At 35.2% G+C, this 18,029-nt stretch overlaps 1 pseudogene; it reads left to right on the top strand.

Annotated features, from left to right (window-relative positions):
• Nucleotides 1-5,063: 5,063 nt before the first annotated feature.
• Nucleotides 5,064-6,049, top strand: LOC127231383 (olfactory receptor 147-like; annotated as a pseudogene).
• The last annotated feature ends 11,980 nt before the right edge of the window (nt 6,050-18,029 follow it).

The raw sequence follows: 18,029 nt of genomic DNA, 5'->3' as shown, positions 1-18,029 counted from the left end.
TGGATACACACCAACTGAAACAGCTATCATTTATTTATGGGAAATTATATTCAATATCTTTCCTACAAGAAAATTTGAAAATTATAAAATTAAACTAAAACAAAATAAACAGTCAAAAGGTAGAAAATACAATAGTTTTCACATCATTTGACCCTTAGAATGGGATGTTTTTGAGTCTAACTTTGATTCCTTAGAGAAAATAAATCTCTTCAAAGGCTTGAAAGAGAAACTAAATTACTCCATAATTTGTATTATTTAATTATGATCTCCCAAAAGGACAGATGGATTTTAAACAAATCCATAAAGAATTCATCTTCTTCAGGACAAAAAGCAAGCTTACTTTGTGGGCCTTATCTTGTCTTTATACTGAGGTATTATGGGTTTCCATCCTGTTCAATAGTGTGGGGAATTAGTCTCCGGATTTGAAAGACATTGAACTTATGAAGCACTCCTAATCTATAGTTACACAGTTACTGATTGAGTTTTCAAGAGCCACTCTTTGTCTTTTTACATTATGCCTTTAAGCTGTTGTTATCTAGCATAAACTCTATACTTAAAATTAATAATCATTTCCTCTTATTTAGTATGTCAAAACTAAAAAAAAATTGTTATCTAGAAACAAAAAAGGTCTCTAAAATTTTATGAGTATGATGTTCTAACATAAATATTTTTGAAAGAATATTTTACTCCAAAAGGCAATACTTTCCCATGTCCACAGCAACTTCACTATCATTGATCATCACCATCAAATTATTTTAGTAAGGTTCTGAGTTTATGCTACTTAACTTACTTTGGCAGAGCATATTTCCATTTATTAAGGAGCTTATAATATAGAAGGAAAAATCAGTAGAAGATGCTCACAGAAAATTCAGTGCAATGTGTTACTTTCTACAAGTCATTAGGGGTTTATGGAGATACAGGGAGGAGAATCCAAGTATATTAATGGGAAACATAGACGGGTTCTTGAAGAAGATAGTATGTGCAGACCTACATGAAGCAGGGCTTACCTAATTATGAAGAAAAGTAAAAAAGATGGTTGCTTAGGAAGGAGGGAATTCTGTACTTGTATCTTTATGTGTCTGTCCATGCATGCCAAAAGACAAATGATCTAAGTTCATTCTTTTTATATTAGCAGTATCAAATCCATTAACTTCCCTTCATAAAGTGGTTTCTGTGGGTATATTAACATTTTATTTGGTCAATGTTTTGTCATTTTTTCCTATGTTCCAAGGTCTCCAAAATATAATTTTATTTTCTCTTATTCTTGGTTTTTATATGAACTTTTCTTGGATGCCCAAATTATATCATTGTTTCTGTTGACTACTCATAGCGTGTAGCCCCATATTTCAAAACCTCTGGAAAAAATATTTCTAACTTTTTTTAAATTCAGTTTCTTTACATTTACTCTAGGACTAGGGTTAAATGGCTTACACATTCCCCCTTCAGTACATTTTATATTTGTGTGTCACAACTTTTTTATTCACATTAGAGCTAACATTTTTCTTAATTTTCCAGTTAAATATTCATAATTAATAAAGTTTTTGTAAATTCTGTTGAGACTAAGATATGCAACTTTGTATTCTCAACACAGCTTGACAATACAACTTAAAAGATTGTATATTATACTCTCCATTGCCTAAGTACCTTAAAAATGATATGTCCAAAAATTTTCAAATATGACTATCATTATTGCACAATTCCACCCCATAAATCCATCAAAAATAAAACAAAGTCAGGAAACATCTAGAGATATAAAACATATCTACACTCTCATGTCAAAAGAGTCACCCTTCACAATAGCAAAAGGTTCAAGTGACCAAATGTTTAATTTGAAAGATAAAATAAAAATGGCAAAGACATAAAATGGAATATAACGAAGGCTTAAGAAGGAAGAAATTTTATTGGTACCATGCATGGTCCTAACAAATATCATGGTCAGTGAGATAAGTCATTATCAGAATAACAACTGTGTGGTCTCTCTTCTACAAGGCATCTAAGATAGAATAATAAAAACCAGTGGAAAACCAAGGGATGAGGAATGTGATCAATGAGGATGAAGTTAGTCATAAGTCAGTAGCTTCTAGATGTCAACTGTGCAGAATAGTGAATTTAGTGGACAGTGTGGAAATATTCACTTCAAACTTTTATAAGAAGGTTTTTCTAATGTTACGCATTCTTACAAAAGCATAAAACTAACCAAAACCAATCCAAAGAAGTCAAAGAAATTTTGGAAGTTGATGAAATATTACCTTAATTATGGTGATGACATAATGTATGCAATCATAACCCAAAAATTATATACATAAATTATATATAATTTTTAGATACCAACTAAATTTCAAAAAACTGGAAAAATGAACATGTAAATTAAGTGCAATATTTCATCTAGAATTTTGCAAGTAAATATAAGACATTGTTGTAACACAAATACATAAAAGACCCAGAGACTGATATTTGGGTTCAAGCTACAAGCTGATGATCAGAAAATCAAAGCAGTTGGCACCTAACTTCTTACTGCTACCTCAGTCTGAATGGGCTGTTCCTGTCTCTACAAGCTCTTACCAAACCTCAGACTGTAATGTCTCCTCAGCATGGTTGGAGAATGAATGCCTCTCTGAGACCTTGCTTCTGTCTTATATACTTCCCTAATGTTGGAATTAAAGGTGTGAGCCACAATTCTCATTTAGACTGATTCACTCTTGTGTAGATCTGGGTGGTCTTGGACTTATAAAAATCCCTCCATCGCTTAATCCCGAGTCCAAGGATTAAACGTGTGCACCACCACCTCCTAGCTTCTGGTTGCTAATATTAAAGGTGTGTGCCTTTAGTAACTTGTGGCTGATGGCTTTCTGAATCCCCAGGCAACCTTTAATAAATCGTAAACAATATATCATCACACATTGTTCCTTCTCTAATAGAAATAAAAGTTATTGTAATTCCTAGCAATTTTTAGGTTGATTCTAAAGTTTTGGTGTCTATTAGTAGCCATTGTATTCATTAGGGACAGTGTAATACAGATAAATTCAATCAGAGACACTCTGTAATTATAAAACAGTCATCAAATATTACAGGGAATATGAGAACAAACATGATAAGTATGTCTATATTTCTAATCTATGCCCATTTAACAATACTATGAATAAAGCAGTGTAATATTAGTGCATATTACTAAGATTCCTTTTACATGTTGATTTATATCTGTTAAGTATTGTTCAAATAGTTATGCTATAATGTATTGTTAAAGCACTATTGTGGGGGAATGAAAAAGGCGAAAACAGCCTTTCTGTATGTTTTTACCAATTACCCCAAACTTCATGCATATGAAGGAAAAAATTGCAGCTGTTTTTGATGTCATGGAAATTCACTGAGATTTATGAGAGTTTTATTTTATACTTTTAACTTACCTATAAAGTTTAACATATTATCAAAGTACTATGTGGGTTTGTTATAAAAATATTCAGACATTCTAAAAGAATTGTGTTAGTACTATTTAGGTTTAGTAAGAAGTGGTTTTTAACAAAGTTTGACTTCTCAAGTGGAAATATTGAGGCTACAGCTAAATAATAAGACATTTCATCCTACTGCAGTCAGAAAACACCTGAACAGCCCATGAGAAGGATGAGGCTGATGTGCACATGGGTTGCGCTTAGAGAACCTTAGTTCTATATATCTATTTTCATTGTTTTCTACTTTAATGTAAAACACAGGACATGATCCTTTAGCAAGTATTGAGTCTACTTGACATTTGAGTGAAGGACTAAGAGCATCTAGAGAAGGTCTCTGAAGATGTCTCCTCCTGCATCCAATTTAGAGAATGAAGTAATGATCAAGGAGATGCATTCTGAGAGGAAGATTGTGTCTCTAAAGGGACTCTGTGCTCATCACTGTTCAGATGTAAACAGTCTGTCTGTTTCCAGGGAAAACTATTCAGGATATTAACTAATCATTGACATTACCAAAATATGACAACATTCACTGCATTGACCACCTAGACTGCTCATGTGATCATAAATGATAAACTTTCCTCTGTTGTGACTGCACTGAGCTTCTTGCTGAAGGCCAGAAAAATGCACACTTTATGTTCATCCCTAGAAGAGTCCCAGGACCACTCATGGCTACAAGCTGTGTCCTAATACTGCCAGTATTACAGAAGCCTGAATAGTTTGTGGTAACACTCTTCTATTCTCCAGTTTTGGAATTATCCTCATGCAAATCAATTTATTAATCAAATAAAATAAAGACTAGAAGTGAGTTCTAAAAAAAAACAGGTCTGTGAGTATGCTAATTTATACATTTTTAGAAATATATTTGATTAATTTCCATTTCTATTCATGTGGTATATTTTAGCATTTATTCCCTATCCCCATACTCTTCTCAGAGCCTCTTTTTTTCATATCCAAGCAATTGCATGCTCTCTGACTCTCTTTTAAAAAGTAAAAATGAAAAAATTCCCCAGGAATTCATTGAATCTGATTTGTCTTTTGTATCTACTCCATCTACTCCAGAGAATGAGCCCTGCCCTGCAGTGTGTTTGATATGCCCAGGGCCACTCATTTGAAGAAAATTAATTTTCTGTTTCACACCAGCACCATTTTAAGGAACGGTTTTATTAACTCTGAATATGAAGGTCTGCTGGGTGCAAGAGCTGCTGCATAATTAATGCAACATAGAAAATGTAATCAGAAAATTAGTTCCATTTCATAAGGTGAGCTCTCATTACCCTTAAATTTCCTAGGTACGTATGTACTCAGTGAGATTCTAATTATTTACCTTGAAAGAGGCACACATTTGTGATAACACATTTCCAGCAATTCAGAAATGTGTATGGCCACATCTGTAGAAAGGAAGGGAACTATACCAACGAAGACACCAGGAGCTAAATGGGTACCAGGCAACCTGGGACAATCTCTCTTGAAAAGAAATTTCTTCAAATTAGATGATGTTTTAGCTCATTCAAAGGTCTGAGGAGGAACCCCAGAGTCCAGAGGATAGATAGGAAATGTCTTAGTTAAGTTCAATTTTTTTGTTAATCTTTCCCTCTGTAGTTGAAGATCTATAGAAGAATGACAGATGGAAATTACACCCTGATGACAGAATTTATCCTGGAGGGCTTAACTAACCAGCCAGAACTCCAAATGCCTTTGTTTTTCCTGTTCCTGGGAATTTATGTGGTTACCGTAGTGGCCAATCTGGGCTTGATCACACTGATTTCATTGAATTCACACCTTCACACACCCATGTATTATTTCCTCTTTAATCTTTCATTTGTAGATATTTGTTACTCTTCTGTCTTTACCCCCCAAATGCTAATGAATTTTGTGGTAGAGGAAAACACCATCTCCTAAACAGGCTGCCTGACTCAGCTCTACTTTTTTGCTTCTTAGTCATTACAGAATATTATATACTGACTGCAATGCCCTATTATTGTTATGTTGCTATTTGCAAGCCACTGCTGTATAACCTTATATTATCTCCATGCATATGTGCTGTGTTAGTACTTGGGACATGTGTGATGTGATGCTTCAGCTCTCTGGCCCATACCCTTTGCATGGCAAGACTGACCTTTTGTGATACAAACCTTGTCAATCATTATCTGTGTGATATCCTCCCTGTGCTCCAACTTTCCTGAACCAGCACTTATGACAATGAGGTTGTGGTCTTTGTTCTGGTTGGCATGAACATTGTGGTTTCTACCAGAACCACTTTTATCTCCTAGGGTTTCATCATTGCCAACATCCTCCGCATCAACTCTACACAGGACAGAGCTAAAGCCTTCAACACCTGCAGTTCCCACATAATGACTGTATCCCTCTTTTTTGGAGTAGCTGCATTCATGTACATGCAGCCTTCTGATGTAGAATCTATGGATAAAGGAAAAGTGGCCTCGGTGTTTTACACAAATATTGGGCCCATGCTGAATCCCCTGATCTACAGTTTAAGAAATAAGGATGTCAAGCTTGTTCTGAAGAAAACTCTGAAAAGAAAACTATTTTCTTCAGCAGAAAGAGGAATAAGTAATTATCTTACTATATTAAGATTTTTATCATGACTAGATACTGACTTTAATCAAGACTGAATCAGTATCTCTATTAATTTAGAGTCATGTTTGCTTTACTTGAAATTTATCCATATCCTTGCTCTTTTTCTTACAACTTTCACATAATTACATAACTGAAACATTAATCAAAATTAAAAGATATTACTTTTTAATTTTTATATATGGAAAAAATGTTTATTGCTTCAACATATGCAGTTGGTTGATAAGCAATTAATCAAATAACAGCACACAACACTGACTTACAGTGTGAGGTAGGAGGTTTATTATGGCTGGGGACCCTGTTCTGCTGTGTGCATCATTGATGTCACAGTGGAATTCATATGACACAGAAACAAGCTCATATTTTCTCATAAAACAAACCTAATGAACAAAATTAGTGAGCTTTTTATAAAATTTGTTTCAACCATTATTTCATGTTTTTTGGCAACAGTTGCAAAATCTGCACCAATTTCCACTGCCGTAAGGGATTGATAAAGTTGAGCATAATGTTACCAGTATAATCATGTACTGAAGGTAAATACCACAGGCATCATCTACTTTCAACTTTTGATCTCAGTCTCGGAAGCATTAAGATATTTTTTGCAATGCATTTTTTTTCTTTTTTTTAAATTTAAATTTGAAAGAAGCTTGTGCAGCATCCCCTATCCCATCCCCTTTAGGCTCCCCAGGCAGCAGACTTCCATGGGGAGAATTCAAAGTCTGTCATATCATTTGGAGCAGGGCCTAGACCCTCCCCCCATCATGTGTCTAGGCTGAGGGAGTATCCATCTATGTAGAATGGGCTCCCAAATTCGATTCGTATACTAGGGATGAATACTGCTCCATTACCATAGACCCCATAAAATGTCCATTCCTCCTAACTAACATCCACATCCACATTCAGAGAGTCGGGGTTGGTCCTATGCTGATTTCCTAGCTTTCAGACTGGAGTCATTGTTCTCCCCATTGTTCAGGTCAGCAGTTTCTGTGGGTTTCTCCAGCCTGGTCTTGACCCCTTTGCTTATCACTCCTCTCTCTCTCTGCAACTGGATTCCAGGAGTTTGGATCAGTGTTTAAATGTGTGGGTGTCTGCTTCTGCTTCCATCAGCTACTAGATGAAGGCTCTAGGATGACATATAAGGTAGTCATCAATCTCATTATAGGGGAAAGACATTAAAGGTAGCCTCTCCACTACTGCTTAGATTGTTAATTGAGGTTATCCTTGTATATCCCTGGACATTTCCCTAGTGCCAGAATTCTCTTAAAACCTATAATGGCTCCCTCTATTATGGTATCTCTTTTCATGCTCCACTCTGTTCTCTTCCTGACTCAGTCTTCCTGCTCCCTTATGCCCACCTCTGCCCTCCTCTCCCTCCTAACTCTCTTTTCCCTCCCACCATGATCCCAATTTGTTTTGGTTATCTTGTCCTGCTCCCCTTCTCCAGGCAACCTTGTATGTCTCTCTTATGGTCCCCCTTGTTTTCTATCTCTTTTAGTGGTGTGGATTGTAGGCTGGTGCTAATCCTTCATTCTGTCTAAAATCCATATATGAGCAGTACATACCGTGTTTGTCTTTTGTGACTGGGTTACCTCACTCAGGATGGTTTCTTCAAGTGACATCCATTCGCCTGCAAATTTCAAGATTTCATTGTTTTGTTCCACTGTGTAGTATTCCATTGTGTAACTGTGCCACATTTTCTTCATCCATTCATCAGTTGAGGGGCATCTAGTTTGCTTCCAGGTTCTGGCTATTACAAATACTGCTGCTATTAGCACAGTTGAACAGATGTCCCCTTGTTGTATGCATATGCATCTTTTGGGTACATGCCGAATTAAGTGAATTTTTTGTTATAGTTATCAGTTGATGTATTTGGCCTCAGTAAAACTAATTTCTGTTTTTGCTAATATATTGCTAATAATTTTGCTAGTCTTTGTTGTGAACACAGTAACATAAGATATGCTGAATAGTTCTCATTTTCTTAGATACAAAGGTTCTATTTCTTTTGCCTCTGTTTAAGGGATTATCATCAAAATTTTAAACTTACTTAATCTAAAAAATTAAGAAATAGTTTAAATATTTATAAATTTCATGCTATGTCTATTCTTGCATATGGTCTCAAGGGAGTACATTAATATATATTTTTCAGAAGCTAAATCATGAGTGAGGATGTTACTTTTATGGATAGGAAGAAAACCTTTAGAAATAATTTTAATGTTGCTACTTTGGCACATCAGCACATGTGGAATATGAGAATGTTTAACTTAGAAAGCAAATAATTCTATTTTGATCTACATGGTAAAGTGACTTTTTTTTCTTTTTTTAAAATTTATTTTATATAACAAAGTCCATTTAAATGAAAACAAACATTTATAGACAATACTTGGGAATTTGGGCATTGTTCTTTCCAAACTACTTCAGACAGTACTTGGGAATTTGGGTGTTGTTCTTTCCAAACTACTTCCTGCTGGTAAGAGGCGCTGTCATGGGGGATTCGAAGAAGATTCAGAAATCCTGGCTGTAGTCTGTAAAGCTGCTTTGTCCAGCTGTTTTGAATTTAGGATCACCTCGTACTCTGTTTCAGGCGGTCTGGCTTGATCAAGCCACATTAGTCTGGAAGGAATCCACAGCTCTTAATTTTCTGTGAAACAAAAATAGAAATCCTTTTCCCCAGTAAGGTGTCCTTCAACTTAAATTTTGGAGTCAAAGCATTTTTTTTTAATTGAATTTATTATTTTACATGTCGATCCCAGTTCCCTCTCCCTCCCTCAATCCCTCCCTCCCTCCTTCCTTCTCTCCCTCCCTCGCTCCTTCCATAGCTCCCTCCCTCCCTCCTTCTCTCCCTCCTTCTCTCCCTCCTTCCCTCCTTCCCTCCCTTTTACCCTCTCTGCCCTCTCATATGCACTCTAACCACCCTCCCCTCCCATCCCCCCACCCCAATTCCATATGTAGGGGAATGCCATCCAGTTGGGGTCATGTAGATCTGACAGGTCATATGAAGTAGGGACTAGAGCTTCTCTCCTGTCTCTAGATTAAAGCAGTTATCCCTCCATGGGGGAATGTGTTTGCAAAGTCCTTTTGTGCACCAGGGATACATCCTGGCTACACTGTCTGAGGTCGAAGGCTTTTTCTGCATCTAGGGAGATAATCATATGGTTTTTCTTTTTCTGTTTGTTTATATGGTGGATCACGTTGATAGATTTTCGTATGTTAAACCATCCCTGCATTCCAGGGATGAAGCCTACTTGGTCATGGTGGATGATTTCTCTGATGTATTCTTGAATTCGGTTTGCCAGTATTTTATTGAGTATTTTTGCATCGATGTTCATCAGGCATATTGGTCTGTAGTTTTCTTTCTTAGTTGTGTCTTTGTGAGGCTTGGGTACCAAAGGTATTGTGGCCTCATAAAAAGAGTTTGGCAATGAACCTTCTGTTTCTATCTTGTGGAACAGTTTGAGGAGTAGTGGTATTAGTTCTTCCTTGAATGTCTGGTAGAATTCTGCACTGAATCCATCTGGCCCTGGACTTTTTTTTGGTTGGAAGGCTTTCGATGACTGCTTCTATTTCATTGCGGTTTATAGGTCTATTTAAGTTGTTTGTCTGTTCTTGATTTAATTTTGGTAAGTGATATATTGTTAGCTGACTCTAAAGGAAAAATATTAGAAAAAATGTTTGAGAAAGTAAAGGAAGTTTTACCTTGCTGGGGATTACAAATTGCACCTAAAAAATGCAAAAAGGAGAGTCTATCAACTACTTAGAATATAAAATAGGTCTACAGAAAATTAGACCACAAAAAGTACAGATCAGAAGAGATCACTACCAGACTCTTAATGATCTTCAAAAATTAGTAGGAGAGAATTCTCAACTGCAAACCACTATTGGAATAGAAGGGCATGAAAATTTGAAAATGGCCCTAAAAGGAGATAAGGACTTGAATAGTCCACAAATACTATCAGCTGAAGCTGAAAAGGAATTAGAATGAGTAGAAAAGGGGATACTAGAAGCACATGTGGACCATGTGGATCCAAACCTAGACTGTATTCATGTGGTGTTTCTTATGAAACATATTAGATAACATATTAGAATGGATATTCGTACCACATAAACAGAATAAAAAACTAAAAACATATATAGAAAAGATCTCTGACTTGATTATAAAAGGTAAATTAAGACTTCATCAGCTAACAGGAAGGGACCCAGAAGAAATTATAGTACCTTTAGCTAATGAGGAAATTTCCTCCTTATGGAAAGATAATGAATATTGGCAAAGAGCTTGCAGTAACTTTTTGGGAACGATTAGCCACAACTATCCCAAAACTGAGAGAATCAAATTCATAAAGAAAATGATTTGGATCCTTTCACACATTGTAAGAAAAACACCTATTTCTGGAGTTCATACATTCTACTCTGATGCAAAGAAATCAGGTAAGGCAGGATATAAATCAGGAAAAATTAGCAAAGTTCAAAGCCCTTACATTTCTGTACAAAAGGCAGAATTGTATGCCATTATCATGGTACTTATGGATTTTACAGAACCCCTCAATATAGTTATTGACTCTTAATATGCAGAGAGAGTCATTTTACACATTGAGACTGCGGAATTTATTTTTGACAATACAGAATTAACTTCATTGTTTATACAGTTACATGATACTATCAGAAAGAGGACTCATCATATATATATATATATATATATATATATATATATATATATATATATCACACATCAGATCCCATACAGTTCTGCCAGGTCCTCTAATGATGAAATTGATCATTTATTGATAGGAAGTGTGCTAGAAGCCTCAGAGTTTCATAAGAAACACCACATGAACACCAAAGGTTTTAAAAAGGATGTTTCTATCACTTGGCAACAAGCCAAGGAAATAGTAAGGAAATGTCCTACTTACTCATTCTATAACCAAACTCCTTTACCACCAGGCAGTAACCCTAAAGGTATACATAGGAATGAAATATGGCAAATAGATGTGTTTCATTTTGCAGAATTTGGAAAATTAAAATATGTACATCACAGTATAGATACATTTTCAGGGTTTCAATGGGCCACTGCTCTGAGCTCTGAAAAGGCTGATTCTGTTATCACACAACTATTGGAGGTAATGGCCATTATGGCCATACCTGCACAAATAAAAACTCGCAATGCTCCAGCATATGTCTCCAGCAAATTGAAACAGTTTTTTGAGTTTTATAACATAAATCACATAACTGGTATACCACACAATCCTACAGGACAAGCAGTGGTTGAGAGATCCAATCGTACTTTAAAAGAAATGCTCCATAATCAGGCAAGAAGAACCAAGACACCCAAACACAGATTACATAATGCTTTATTAACATTAAACTTTCTTAATGCTGATGAAAAAGGGAAAACAGCTGCAGAAAGACACTGGACAATTGAAAAAACTTCTGAACTAAATCAGCCAGTGTACTTCTAGGATTTATTGACCTCAGAATGGAAAGCAGGATATGTGTTATGTTGAGGTAGGGGTTTTGCACTTGTATCTCCAGGAGAAGAAAAACTATGGATACCATCTAAATTAATAAAGATCCGAGTTGAACAAGAGAAACATCTTAATGAAGAGAAATGACAAGTCATCCAACAAATTAGGTCCCATGAAATGTGCGGAGACCTCTCAAAGGTAGGGGAAGTGTTCTGTTCTTGTTGCTATAGGAAAACAGAGAAAACCTATCATCAAACAGCCAAAAGACACATGTAGGTACCTACAGAAGAGAAGACAGCTCTTCAGAAACAATCACTTAAGGAAGCAGAATCTGATATATGGTAAAAATATTTAATTCTAGTAAACTATCTCTATACAGAAATCTATTTCTCTCTACTATCTAATATTCCTGAAGTCCCAATTCATGTAAACCAATGCTGGCTTTCGAGATGGATTTGGCTTTCCTTCTCTAAATTCAAGCATGTTGTTAAGATTAAATTCATGGTTTCTGCCTTAAATCAAGAAGCCAATTGGTGTAAGGCAGAAGAAAACAAAATCTGGGGACTCATTTCTTATATGCAATTTTCTCTCTGAAATCCTAATTTTCTCACATACATTTTCATGCTTATTGTTGACTTTCCCTAATGTATACCTTAAAACTTGAAAATTCTACTTTAATATTGATGTGTAACTTTTCCACAAGAAATAATAACAATTATCTAACAGCAGTCTTTGAACTCTTTGGAAAGAAGATGGGGCCCCATGTCATCGTTTCCACTTGACTCAACCTGATGCATCTGAACTACAAACATCACCCTAAAACCCGTTTGAGACTATTTTGCTCGAGACAACTCATGACTAGCTCGCTGTAATGGTGCACCTTCTTATTACACCCTGGCCAGAGTTTCAAATAGAACTACAGTCAAGCATTTTCTGCCACACAGTAACTAGCTACATATGTCACAGCCAGTTCTGTTGTGAAATTTGGTTTGTAAAAATTTTCTTCCTACAGGATTCCATGGAGCAATCATCATCCCATTTCAGCAGGAAGTAACCTTGAGATAACAACGCCCCCTTTCCCTACCCTTGGAAATTTGGGATAATAGTCATCTTCTTTGGGTTGGTCTTAGTTATTTAGGGTTGGGTATGGAAGGTGGTGCTTAGACTTGGGTTTATCTTTTAGACAGGAATAGGGTATGGTTGGGAAAGGTATGGTTTAGATGGGATATAGGTAGATTAGCCTATTTTCTTGTGAATTTGAGTAAGAGTGAGATAGTATTTTACAGCTTACATTGTTATATATTCTTATCTGTGGTAAGCTATGTAAAATTAAGTTTATATTTTGTTATATTGTGTGAAATCTTTCCATTTATGATGTTTTATGCACATTATTTTTACCATTTTCTACGCATGTATACTTATGTTCAAGACATTTTATATATTGATACAATTTATGCACATTTATTCTTGCCATATTCTATGTATGTATACTTTTCTTGTATTCAAAACATTTTGTATATTGATACAATTTGGGATATTTAACATGCTGCCCTTTATAGTTCTACCTCTTGTCTTGACATTCTACTCTACTTCTATTTTTGTGATTTATATGTATGCATATGTATATAGTTATATTGTTTAAGTATTTGTTCCTGCTTTACTCAGGGAAATTTCAATCAGTTATTTTAGCTAAGTTCCTGAGTATTACAGATTATCTTCACTCATGTTTCCTGTACCTATGAGATTAGTCAGATATAGATGCTTAATCTTCAATCACTTCATAGACATGCAGAACATGGCATTTAAATGTTTTAATATTAGTACTCCGTTGACATGAGACACTGTTGCTCCTGACAGCACTGTGCACTTTCCCGAAAATATTGAACACTGTTGTTGCCCTTGCTGGAGTTCATTCTCACCTCAGCTAATGGCCTGTTGGGCAAAGAACTGCCCCCACCTTGACCACTGATTTGGACATGCAGTCCTATGTGCTTGCAGGAGACAAATATAGAAGACTGCTTGACCTTGCCAAGTCAGGGTAAGACAGCCATTCTACCTCCCTTCTGCTGTTGTGGTCTGTCAAGTTCTCTTGGCCTTAGCCAAAACTGGGTGTACCAACATTGCTGTGAGACCTAGGGTGACTGTCCAGGTTGCTTGCTGTTTCTGTCCTTGCTGCACCTTTTGGAAGTTGCCCATCGGCACTTCCTGTCTACCCTAGTATCGTTATTTTCCTTCTCAGGTCTTGATGAGGTTGAAGATTAAACTATCACAACTATAATTCTCTCTTCCTAGTTAGATATATTAGGTACTAGACTTACGTTTTCCAGCTTAGAAGAACTCTATTGTAAACTCTATTATGCCTTCACCCTAGGACTAGATATGTAGGTCATTTTGTTCTCGATTTTCCTTTTCTTAGAACACACTTGTTATTCACTGTTTTGTATATAGTTTTGTATTAAGCCTAAATATTTTCTTTAGACTAAAAGGGGAATTGTAGTGAGATAGTCACTTTGTCTCTTTCTGTAGCACTGACCAAGCCCATTGGGGGGGTGGAGCCATGGGCAGAAGTGACCTGTGGAAGGAGGTCTGAGGAAGAACCAGAATGCTCTCTTACTGGCGGGACTCAGAAAGGAGAGCATCCGGTGGAACTTGCTGGTGTTCATCTGTCTAGGTTGTAAGTTATTTCTCCCTGAGTAAACATCTATTTGGCCAATTTGTTTATCCTGATCCTTATTTAACAGCAATACCTAGTATGGAAAGAATAGTTGAACAAATACTCCCACTCCTACTCATGCAATTATTGTTAATTGTTAGCTGCAAGGTAGTCAGAGACAGATTTCTCTAAGAATGTAGCGCTGGTATGTCAACCATACCAAAAGAAGACAACTCATAAGAATATCTGTGCATCACCAATTAATAATGAGTTTTAAATGAATTAATTAATATCAATAAAATTTCCACAAAGTTTTGTCATTAGAAAATTTGGAGTTGATCTCAAAAAACGTTTCTTGGAGTAAATATGATCAAAACAGTACCTAAGAACTAATTAATTTTTAAACTAAAACTAAGTATGGCGGTGCATGACTTCTCTGGAGGATGGACAAGACATGTCATGAGTTTCAGGTGAGCTTGGGTAACAATAAAATCCTGGTCCAGAGTATGCTTTATTTTAACCAAGCAGGAAAATATGTGAAAGGGATACTAGAAGCAAGATCTCACATGTTTTGTGTGGCCAATGGTTTCACACAATGTTAACGATTATGAGGTTCTAGGTCATAAAGCATAAATTTGGGATTTGAACAAGTAGTCTAAATTAACGAAATTACTGAGGTAAGTCTTGTCTCATGGGGAAGGATGTTTTAATTACATTTAATCTTTTAGCAATAGTAGTTGCGACACTGTGTATCTTCACAGATTCTGTGATAGAAAACATATAAGCTAGTGAATAGAGAAATCTAGTTATTTCTCCAGAGAGTAAACCCCTTTAAGACTGATTGGCATCTGCTAGAGTTAACTTAAGATAACAACAAATGAATTCCATGACTATCCATCTAGTTTACTGATCTGTGTAAGAATGGACTCAAATATCTGTAATGAGCATTATCAGTGGGAACCACAGGACCCAACTCCTCATCAATGACATATCAAAAGCAGAAGATATTATCTTCCCTACAGAGTGACTTTGGTACCCATCTTTGTGGACATCCTTGTAATGTCCTTTATCACTTTTAAATTTATTTACCTTGGAATTTATTAACCTCTCCTGCCACTTGATTTCTGTTTTAGGGGACTTGAGTTCTGTCTTCCCTCTCTTGTGATAGTCTTGGATTAAGTACAATATCTTTTCTTAGCACTCAATAAACATTTGTTGTATTTGAGTAATTTCCAATAAATAAAATAAAATAACATAATTTGTAAATTATGTTATTGTAGGAAGACAGCATAGGATTTATTATCGAGTTTTGTTAATAGTGCTGAATCCCTGAGGCTCTGAAATGTTACTGAGATCATCACAGCTCTAGTTCATTTCTTTATTAATTGTGTATCACACATAGGCCAAATCTTCAGAGAGTTTGTGCTCCTTTGGGAATGAATTACTTTTGTATTTCTAAATCCAGGCTCAACATTTCTAAATAATATAGGATCTCATTGTTTGAAGCAAATATCTTATGGTGAGTAGATTCAAATTTTTTAGAGAGTTGAATAAGTCTTGAATGATATGTGAGTGGTACTATTAAAATTGCCTTAACAGTAATTAGCTCATCAATACTGTAGATTCATCTTGCTCACTGTAACACTGTATATACCAAAGTTTAGAAATTAATTTAACAATTATATTGACGTATCTCTCTAAAAGGAGGCTCTCATAATATAATTACCACTGAGGTAATTAATTTGTAGTTAATGACTAACAAGAAATCACCCACAATTTGATGCCATGCAGAGTATTTCCACAGTAATGTTAAAATCTTTAACACTACGCTATATTATGTGATATAGCATTTGTTTTATAGATTATATACAATTACTTTTTATGTGACTTTAGATACAAATGCTTTAAAAACAGAATAGAAAAAAATTATGGTTTAATATATTCTCATTTGCTCACTGTCTATCTGAATGCACACTGTTCTAGTTATTTGTTTAAAAGTTAAGGATTTATAGTATTTCCATATTTTAATTAAGGAGGGAAGCAAAATCTCAACATATTTTCAGTCTCTATATCTTTATCTGTCAAACTATCCATCTACCTGCGTGTGTGTGTGTGAGTGTGTGTGTGTGTGTGTGTGTGTGTGTGTAAATGCTGATTTTTTCATGGGTAACTAAGTAGACTTTGTGGGCATCTGTATCCTTACATATTGAGTATTAGTTGTCTGTCTTGCATTCTCATTCATACATATCAAGAATTGCAGCAGACAAGTTTTCCATCTGATACCATTATGTAATGTGGAACTACAAGGATAGTGTAATTGTGGGTGCCAAAATAAGGGAAAACACATTAAGCACCAAAAATCAATATCTCATTCTCTGCCTACAGAAAGGATATGTCCTATGAAATTGGAAGTTGTTCATTTTCACCTCCACTACATATAATATCTTATTTTCAGTCAAAGATTTCATATGTAATATTTTATCTTGGTTCATTTGTGACTCTAACTATGGATTACTTTGGTAGGAAGTATAAATATTGTGTCAGGCTATCCTGCCCCTTTGAGATGACAATCAATGTAATAAAAAAGAAAACAAAACAAAACAAAAATTCATGTAATTTTTATCAACTATTTGAATGTCTCTGTATTCTAAAAGGATAAGATTTTCTGATATCTATATAACTTTAGATTGAGGAAATATATTTATACAAATTTTCCAATTGAATTTGTAGACACCTTCCATTACTGTTAATCTGAACTTCCTGCAATGGCTCTCACTTGCCTCCCTAAATCTTTCTAATTTTGCTTCATTTTGAGCTCTTCTTTATACATCAAAAGTATTTCCTAAGAAAGAATGATGCTAAGAGTTAACAAGAATGAATGAATAAAAGAATTAATCCTAGCACTTGGATATTATGATCTCTATATTGGTTTTGTATAGATATTTTCTTGTATTTTTTTGTAGCACTGAGGTTTTAACTCACTAAATAAGCATCCCCAGACAAGGGAGATGTTCATGCTCATCTCATATTGAGCGCTACCAAAACACACACTGATGGATTTGCTTGCTCCACCATATGAACAATTTAAACCTCAAAATCATATGTACTTTACCTGGAAGACACATCCCTTACAAAAGGAAATTCAGTGAGTAATATTTCCACTTAACCAAAACTGTGGTACCTACTAAATGTCACAAACTGTTGTGTACCTTTTCCTGCTGTGATGCATGGTGTGATGGGATATCTACAGGTGTAAATTAAGAATCTCTCAATCTAATTCATATTTTCAACTGATCTAGTGCAGAGCATCCATCTGAAAGGATTACAGAAGTTGTAGAAGGCCTTCAGAAACTTAGGAAAAACAGATTTCTCTATTATTTTAGGATATTAAGAATGTTTTCCATACAAAATAAAAGTAGGTTATTTATTGTATGTATGTTATTTTCTACATTTATTTTTCTCAAATGTTAAAAAATGTTCTTTTAAACCATATTGATATCGTGACTTTATCTATTTTCCTCTAATGAAATTTCTAGTAATATATTACTAATATTGCTATGATATAGTATTTATGGTAATTTTATGTGCATGGGTGTTTTGCATGCATATCTATCAATGCATCATGTACATTCCTGGTGCCCACAGAGACCACAGGAAGAAACTCTGGGACTGAAGTGTTATATGGTTGTAAGTTGGCAGGTGGGCACTAGGAAATGAACGCATGTCCTCTGGAGGAGGAGTAATCAGCGCTCTTAAGTGCTATGTTGTCTCCAACACCTGTAGAGACAGTTTCCATATAAAATTATTTAATTAAAATCATCACAATTAACTTTTAAGAAGCATATGTTATAACCATTGAAATTTCAGTGATACCAAATGAAT

This window comes from Phodopus roborovskii, unplaced genomic scaffold (genome assembly GCF_943737965.1).
Source record: "Phodopus roborovskii unplaced genomic scaffold, PHOROB, whole genome shotgun sequence".
Classification (NCBI taxonomy): domain Eukaryota; kingdom Metazoa; phylum Chordata; class Mammalia; order Rodentia; family Cricetidae; genus Phodopus; species Phodopus roborovskii.
Note: the sequence above shows the minus strand (reverse complement) of the source record. Positions and strands in the feature narration are given on the sequence as shown.